Here is an 8,423-nt window from a genome sequence, read left to right as displayed (position 1 = left end):
TTCTTATTATTCTTTGCGTCCCTTGCCAAGTTCAGCTCCAGCTGAATCCTTGGCCTTGCTGACCCCATCCCTACACAACCATTCCTATACTCTTCCCAGGATACCTGTCCCTGCTTCCACTGCCTGTGCATTTCCTTCTTGCCCTTTATTTTGACCAGCAGGTCTCAACTCATCTATGCCAGTCTCTTGCCTTCCTTTCCTGATTTCTTACACCTGGGGATCGAGAGCTCTTGCACTCTATGGAAAACATCCTTAAAGATCTGCCAGCTCTGTTCTGCTCCCTTTCCCTGAGGGCAGTTTCCCAGGGGGTCCTATTGACTAACTCCTTGAAGAGCTGGAATTTTGCTTTCCTAAAATTCAGGGTCCTGACTTTACTCCTCGCCTGATCCATATCCCTCAGGACTGCAAGCTCCACCAGTGCATGATCACTGCAGCCCAGGCTGCCTCCAATCCTGACGTCACCAGTTAGCTCACTTGCATTGGTGACCAACAGGTCCGGTATTGCATCCCCTCTGGTAGGGCTGTCTATTACCTGACTTAAGAAGTTATCCTCCATGTACCCCAGGAGTCTTCTGGATTGCCTACAGCTTACCGTGCTACTTTTCCAGCAGATGTCGGGGTGGCTGAAGTCCCCCAGCAGAATGTCTTGGCATTGCACAAGATGCTTTGTGGAGGAACCAAAGCAAAGGATCTAGGGGGATTAGGGAGGAACAAGTAGGGGAAAATGGAGGCATAAAAAGGGTCTGTCATACGAAAATAGCTTGCTGGTTGATCATGCCATGCCCTGCCTACTTATTTAACCCCTTCCTAACGAGCACAGCACCTGGAGTCAGCCCATGCATTGTGGTGGGGTCTGTGGGGCAGTGCCTGCTCAGCCTTTGCCTGGTCAAGGAGGCACTGCTGCTCCAGGTGTCCCTGGGGCTCCTGTGCCAGCTGCTCTGCCTTGTGCTTGGGGACAGGGACCGAGGGGTGGGGTGGCATGGGGGACATGTGGGATGTTGGGGGTGCAGGGAGACACCAACAATGTGGGGCATGTTGGAGACACTGGGGGGAAACTGGGCATGTTGAGGATATGGGGGATACAGGGGACATGGTTGGTATGGGACACATGGGGATGTAGGGGACATTTAGGGATATGGGGGGATATGGCAACATGGTGCATATAGACAGAGATAAGGAAACATTGGAGGACATGGGGGGACATAAGGGGCATGGGGACATGGAGGGACATTTGGGCACGCAAGGGGCACAGAGACCTGGCGGTGGCCTCCTGGGAGATAGTGCTGATCTTGATCTCCAGCTGGAAGGTGTGTTGGAGGGACACAGGAGGAACCTGGTGGGACATAGGAGGAACCTGGTGGGAGATGAGGTGACATGTGGACCTGGTGGCAACCTCCTGGGAGTTGGTGGTGATCTCAATGGCCAGCTGGACACTGCGCTGCAGGGTGTTGCGGATGCTCTGGTCCATGGGCTCCATGCTCTGGATGTCGATGCTCGTCACCACAGCCTGTTTGGGGAAAAGTGGAGCTGTTCCCACAGCCACCCACCCTCATCGAAGCCAAACATGGCTGAGCAGATGAGATGATTTGAGTTCTGGGGACATGTCATGTGAGACACCTAGGGACATTGGGGTCACCTGGAGACCTCAAGGATGTTGGGGCATTGGGACACGGGGGGGATATTGGGGAACATGTGGGGCTTCATCAAAGCCAAACATACCTGAGCAGATCAACCTCTTTGAGTTCTTGGGACATCAGGGATATCCAAGACACTTGGGGACATCAGGGACTCCTGCTTTTATGAAATTCAGCAGTGGCCACACAGTATGTTTAAATATTCATGTAACAGCTCATTATGATGCCGTTGCTCTTTCAACTGATTTTTTTATCTGGACCATTGTTGAGCTTGGAGAATTTTGTCATTGAAGACCAGCAGTATTGAGCTCTGCCCCCCTTCAGTGCTTCTGACCATTGGATCCCCACTGAAACTACCCAGCATAGGCCAAAACGCTCCCCTGAGTTCTGGCATCTGCTATCTTCCGTTCTCCTTCCTCACTCCCCTTGGGAGATGGGACCCAACTATTTCAGGGTCATGAAAGCAAATCTTCACATCCCTGACAAGCTTTGCATTACCCTTGTTGGTGTAAGTGGCAGCTATGCTAAGCCATTTTCCCAACACACTCCAGAAACAGCCCACTTCCTCAGCCTGATTTCGGGTTCCTTATCTCCTAGCATGCTTTCACTTTTACTGGCTTCTCCTCTGACCCTCACTCACAAGGGCTCACCAAATATGTCACCTGCCTCATAGAGGAATGCCATTTATCTAGTTAACTACTTCAGTTTGATGGGACAGGAACCCAGATCCTTCTAGCCTGTCTCACCTGAAAAGCCTGTAACCAACCATTGCCGCAAACCAACCTGTGTGACTTGTTCCACCATGCATTGGCAGTTACTCTGTGGATGTCAAAAAGCACAGGCTCCCACTCAGCTTGGTTCTACCTCTTTCTGAGGGCATCGGTGCATATTTGGTGTTGCTTATTTGGTGTAGAACCTCAGCTGTGGCTCCATGCCAAGCTCTGACTTGTGTTATTGAAACGTGGTACCAACCCTTCAAGTCCTCATGTGTGCAGAGGCTTTGCTTCAGAGCAGAGACATGCCACAGTGGATGGCGTCTTGAAACATAAAGCTGAAATCAGCTATAAACAGAATGAGCAAACCCTGCTGTCCCCAAGGTCAGAGAAAAATGGGGATGGGAAATTATACCCTGGCAGGAAACTTTTTTGCAGCGGTGTCTCTTCTAGCCCTGAGGGCCTTTGGAGGAGCTGAACATGATCTCTAGGAAAGACAAGGTGCTGCTGACAGACCTGCTGTGAGAACAGCTGGTCTGGTCTTTGACTGTGTTATCAAGGTGGTGAGTAAGGGGTAGTGGAGAGGAAAGCCAGTAGTTTCACACTGTACACACATGAGTGGAGACACCACCACCACCACCCGTGATTTGTCCTGTGTTCTTGGACTGCCCTACATCTACTGAATAGAAAAGGGACAGACCTTGCTATACTGCAGTGGTGTCATTTGTGTTACAAAAACTTGCAAAAGGCCTGAGCAGACAGAGTACAAAGGCAAGGACACAAAAGTACAGAATTACAAGAGTAAATATTAAGTTATGTGCATGAGGTGTCCCAGCCAAACTGGAGTACGCCGAATATGGTTTTACACAGGGTTCTTACACTGTTCAATCGTTCAAGTACAATACAATTTGACTAAACACTAATTACCTCACAATACTGATTACTAACTGTAGTAAAACTTCTTAAAGAAACTATACTTCTGCAGTGCCAACATTCATCAACATTCTTGCTGCTTGTCTATTCATAGACATCCCTGGAGTTGGTCTCGTGCTAGTTATTTACATACGATAGCTGCCGCTGGGATGGTTTCAAAAGTGTGGTAGAGGGGCTTGTAACAGGGCATTATCTTGGTTGTCCGGGGTATCCTTTATCCTTCATGGATAGCTCTAAGCTTTCCAGAAGCAATGTAACTATTTCCAGGGCAGGGCTGTTCTTCTGGCCCTTGTGATGAGCTGGTGTCCTTTAGTTTGCTTATTCAAGCATGATAAATCAGTATAACAATGTGAACTATATATTAAGAAGTTAATACAATTTCATATGACAAAGATTGATGATCATAATACTTAGGGAGCTAAGTTTTCATAACCTTGGACCAGGGAATGTCTGTGGCCAGGTGGATTCTCCAGAGAGTTATTTGATGGCCAAGGATCATGTCTTCGTTATCCACCCCAACATTCAGGAACTCATGCTAAGGTGGCAGGAGGCTGGCATGGATGAGTAAAGAGCTCCTGACTAACATCAAGAGAGAAGAGGAAGCACAGAGACTATTGGAGGCAGCTGCCTTTGAGACTCAATGGGTCTGCGATCATGTGCTGGAGAGAGCCATTTTTGTTACATTTCTGCGCACTTGTCTGTGCATGGCAGAGCTGAGAGAATGGGGAAATTCCAGGACCAGCTCCTAGAGAGATGAAGGTTCCAAGACCAGCTCTTGGTGGAACCGATGCTCGCTCTCTCTCTGTCTCTACAGATATATGTATACATCTTACACTAACATAGCCGAACATGCAAGCAGCCCAACCCTTTTTTCCCTTTCTGCAGTGACAGTGGTTTTGCTTCGCCTGGAGACCTCCTGAGTTCCCTGCTAGAACGCGTGATTGTGTATTTCCTTCCACCAAGGATATTCCCATGATGATATTCCCCAGGACCACGAAATGAAGAAGACGTAAGTTTTGTCCACTCAGCTGTGGCTTTTTTTTTTGTCGCACTTAAGTCATTGCCTCAAGGCTGCTACGCAGGTCACCTGAAAGAGACATCACCATATCCTGAGCTAAACAATTTATTTTCCTTTTTCCTCTTTCCACCTCCCAAGTTATCTCTAATCATCCTCATAAATTTTTCTAAAACAGCACAAATCTGCTCTTTCTCCACTGGTCCTGGCGTTGCTTGCTTTGTGCCCTGTCTATGGGGGCACAAAATTCTTTCTAACATGGTGGTTGTGCTAATTCCTACGTTAGTCAGTACAAAAAATAGTAACAACTTTTGTTTCCTCCAGTGTCCTGCAACGCATCATTGTATTATCTTGTCACCACAAGATGGGTCACCACAACCAGACTGAGCCATCTGCATACAACCATTAAGAACAGACCTAATGGATCTTTTGTCCGGGGTGGACTTTGAGAAAATCTGGGATTGAGCCAAAAGAAACGTCTTAAGTTTTACAAGGAGAAGGGGCCAGTCCTGTATCGGGGGGAAACCCATATATCAGGGCCTGCTGTCACATGACTTGATGTGCAGTGACCTTGAGAAGAGCCTGGGCACTGGGAAGGACACCGTATGAGCCAATCGTGAGTGCTGACCATGAACAAGGCCAGCTGCAGGGGGATGTACTAGCAGGACCAGGGCCATAAAGATATCTTCAGTTTTCGTTGTCCTCCAATGAGCCATTGTGTAGCCACACCTGGAGTAGCGTGTCGCTCTGTGGGGATTCCTGCTCTAGATAGGTGGGGAGGAACTGGCGAGTGCCCAGAGAAGGTCTGCACATGTCCTGTGCTTAACAAGCCAAACCCCATCTTTGCCAACCTCTTCCATCCCAACACAACCCCAGGAACACGCTAACCATGGACAACAAATGTGCTATCCAGGCAGCTCCAGATTCTTTTGTTAGAAGATGAATGTCTTTAATGTCTCTTGTGCGAAAACTCTGAGTATGTTTCTCAATCATACTCACCATCTCACCTGACTCCGACTGACGATTCCTAAATCCAATCCTATGTCTCTAAAAGGACAGAAACAGGCTTGAGCTTTTTTTTTTCCCCTGAATACATGGAGATGTTCACAAGAGGAACTTTATGGGTACAGGTCCTAAGACCTATTTGGAGACAGATTTCAGCATGAAAGCACTGCACTGGGGAGAAACTCTTTCATTACAGAACTTCTATGAAGGATACTAGCTCTGAGCCACTGTTAGATGTACTTTTACACTGGCACCAGGTGACACTGTATAGTTACATACCTCAAATGTAGTGATACAAACACAACCATTTTTGTAGGAACATCATAACCATGAATGACAATAACAACAGCAATAAAGATAAATATAATGATAAAAATACAAACAACAAAGGCTGGAATCAGATACTCTGGGACTAATTTCTGGAGAGTTGGTAATTTTATCAATATTTAAAAAATTCCATGGAATTACTTTCTTAAGCGCATCTTTTATCTTCTGGTTTCTCATACAGTAAATGAGGATTTCGCTGCTGGAGGCACCATCGACGACACAACAGCCACCACCAGGTGTAGGTATCGGGATGAGATGGAGGCTGGCTTCAGACAACAAAGACTGCAGTGCTGAAAAATAGGGAGACCACGGCCAGCTGAGGGAGGCACGTGGAATAGCTTTTGTGCTGTCCCAGCTCAGAGGTGATCCTCAGCACGGCCCTGAATATCTGCACACAAGACAGCATGATGGAAATAAACCACCCAAAGGCTAAACAGGCACTAAGCACAAGAAGACAAACTTCCTTGACGTACAAGTCTGAGCAAGTGATCTTGCTCAGATGTGGAGGATTTCACAGAAGAACTGCTCCGGGGCATTGCCTTGGTAGAGTAGTATGCAAAAGGTTTTGGCAGGGAGCAGCACAAAATTGAGAAAACCACTAACCCAGGGAGCTGCTGTATGCGGAGAGAAGCTCTGCTGCCCAGGAGAGTGCCATAGTGCAGGGGTTGTCAGATGGCAATGTAGCAGTCATAGGCATTGAGAGTCAGAAGAAAATACTCAGCTGACATGGAAAAAGCTGGGCCACACTCCCTTAGTAGGAGATGCACCTGTTCTCCCACAGGCAATTAACTATGGTTTTGGGGAGAGTGGTGGAGATGGAGCACAGGTCAAGAAGGGAGAGCATGAGGAGTAAGTAGATGGATTGCGGAGATGGTGGTCGTAGGCTCTGGCTGTGATGATGATGCCATTGGCTGGGACGGCAGCGAGGTAGATGCCCAGGAAGAGCCAGAAGTGCAAGAGCTGCATCTCCCATGTGTCTGCGAGTGTCAGGAGGAGGAACTTGGTGATGGAGCTGCTGTTGGAGAGCTGATCACTTTGTTCACGACGTACTGCCAAAGGAGGAAATCACACACACGAATTAGAAGTGCTCTGTCAAAAATCTCTTTCCATTCTCTGCACCCCAAACACCGTTCCAAACATATATGTCTCTCCCCTTCCTTTCAGACTGGCTGGCAGTCTGATTTGTGCTAGCCAAATGTGCATAAGGAGCAGGGCTCTTCCCGTGAGGTCATAAGGAGTCATCCCTACTGTACAGCAGTGGGCAAATGGGAGAGGGGGTGACAGCTTCTGAAATTCACTAGTTAACTCATCTGTTAGCTGCTTCTAATGACGATGAACTTGGCTGCAACTTCCAGCAGGAGCAGGCCAGGGAAAAATACTGGATGTGCTAAAACTAAACAGAGCACAGAGTGCTCACTCCTCAGGCCCAAACAATGCGCTGTCCAGAAACGCAGAGATTCAGACAGACTGATGGGCTGTGTCCTATGGACACAACTGTGTGGCAAGACTTGCAGCGTTTGTTTGTGAGCTGCACCTGAAACTGCCTTGCTTCCAGAGAGTGTGAGGTGCAGGTCAAAAGCAGCATGGATGAGAGGGAAAGATAGAAAAAATTGCACAATGCTCCTGCTGAGGGAGGACATGAACAGAAAAATGGCACTTTAGAATTTCTCCTAAGGATTTAGCTGTTTAAGGAGGGGACTCAACCCAAGACCCTATATCCTTGATGGCAGACGCTCTGCTGTGTGGAAGAGGAGACCAGGGGCTTGCTCTGGGGAATGCAGCTGCACTACAACGTGCTTCCTGTAGCAGTTCTGCCTCAGGACCTGCCCATGTCTCAGCTGCCTGGAGTGTCCCTGCCAGGAGCTGTTTCTCTGTCCCCATGCCTCCTCCCTGTCAGTGCTCATAGACCCCATCCCACATGTTATGTGCTCAGCTCTGCCCTGCAGACACCTTCTGGGAACAGAGCACTGCCCAGGGGCATGTCTGTGTGTGCAGGCTCTGATGGGAACATTGGACCGACCCTGATGAGGCTGGAAAAGTGATAGTGATGCTATCTGTAAGCCACAGAGCGTCGATTTCTGATACTCCCTGGTTTATTCAGCTCTAAGAATAACAGATTTGGAGTTTCAGTGCCTCCTCCTGAAATGAGAGATTAATTTCTACACCATGTTGCCCACCTAGACAACCCAGAGTAGAAGACTGAAATAACAGGATCCTTCCCTTTCAGGTAGCCCCTGCCTTGATGTGCTTCTTGAAAAGTCCCCGGGAATGTCCTGTAGTGGTCTGGAGCTGTGAGCAGCCCTGACCCATGCAGCACTGTCTCGACAGCAGGCCCCTGCGCTGCCAGGGGTCGTTTCTTCCACCCACAGCTTCTCCCCACAGCACCGTGGGGAGCTCCCCAGGCAGGATGAGTGCTGACCCTGGCAGGCAGCAGAGTTCCTGCCCCAGCACACAGCCTCTTGGGGCACAGGGACGCTGCTCGGAAGGACAGCCCTGGGTATCCATGGCTGCACAGCCTTGCAGCTGTCCCTGGGAAAAGGCAGCCTTCATGCCCTGTCCCGCTGATGGTGCAGCAGGGAAGCCCTGCTCTGGAGCACCTCCTTCTCCTCTACACTAGGCAAACTGTGAGAGTCCTGAAGGATCTCATAGTTTGTGGGATGTGCGAGCTTCAGGAGATCTTTCCAGGAACTACAGTTCCATTGCCCTGCACCCAGACACTTATCGTGTCAAGGGCTGTGAAGATTTCTCCACCAGTGAACTGTCCTCTCACTCCTGACTGCCTTTAACCTTTCTGCC

General features: G+C 48.9%; 1 pseudogene; it reads right to left on the bottom strand.

Moving 5' to 3' along the window:
- Positions 1 to 588: 588 nt before the first annotated feature.
- Positions 589 to 6,676, bottom strand: LOC103923537 (annotated as a pseudogene).
- Between the last annotated feature and the right edge of the window lie 1,747 nt (positions 6,677 to 8,423).

Source organism: Pygoscelis adeliae, unplaced genomic scaffold (assembly GCF_000699105.1).
Source record: "Pygoscelis adeliae isolate BGI_AS28 unplaced genomic scaffold, ASM69910v1 Scaffold279, whole genome shotgun sequence".
Classification (NCBI taxonomy): domain Eukaryota; kingdom Metazoa; phylum Chordata; class Aves; order Sphenisciformes; family Spheniscidae; genus Pygoscelis; species Pygoscelis adeliae.
The sequence above is the reverse complement of the archived record's forward strand: the minus strand, read 5'-3'. Positions and strand labels throughout refer to the sequence as shown.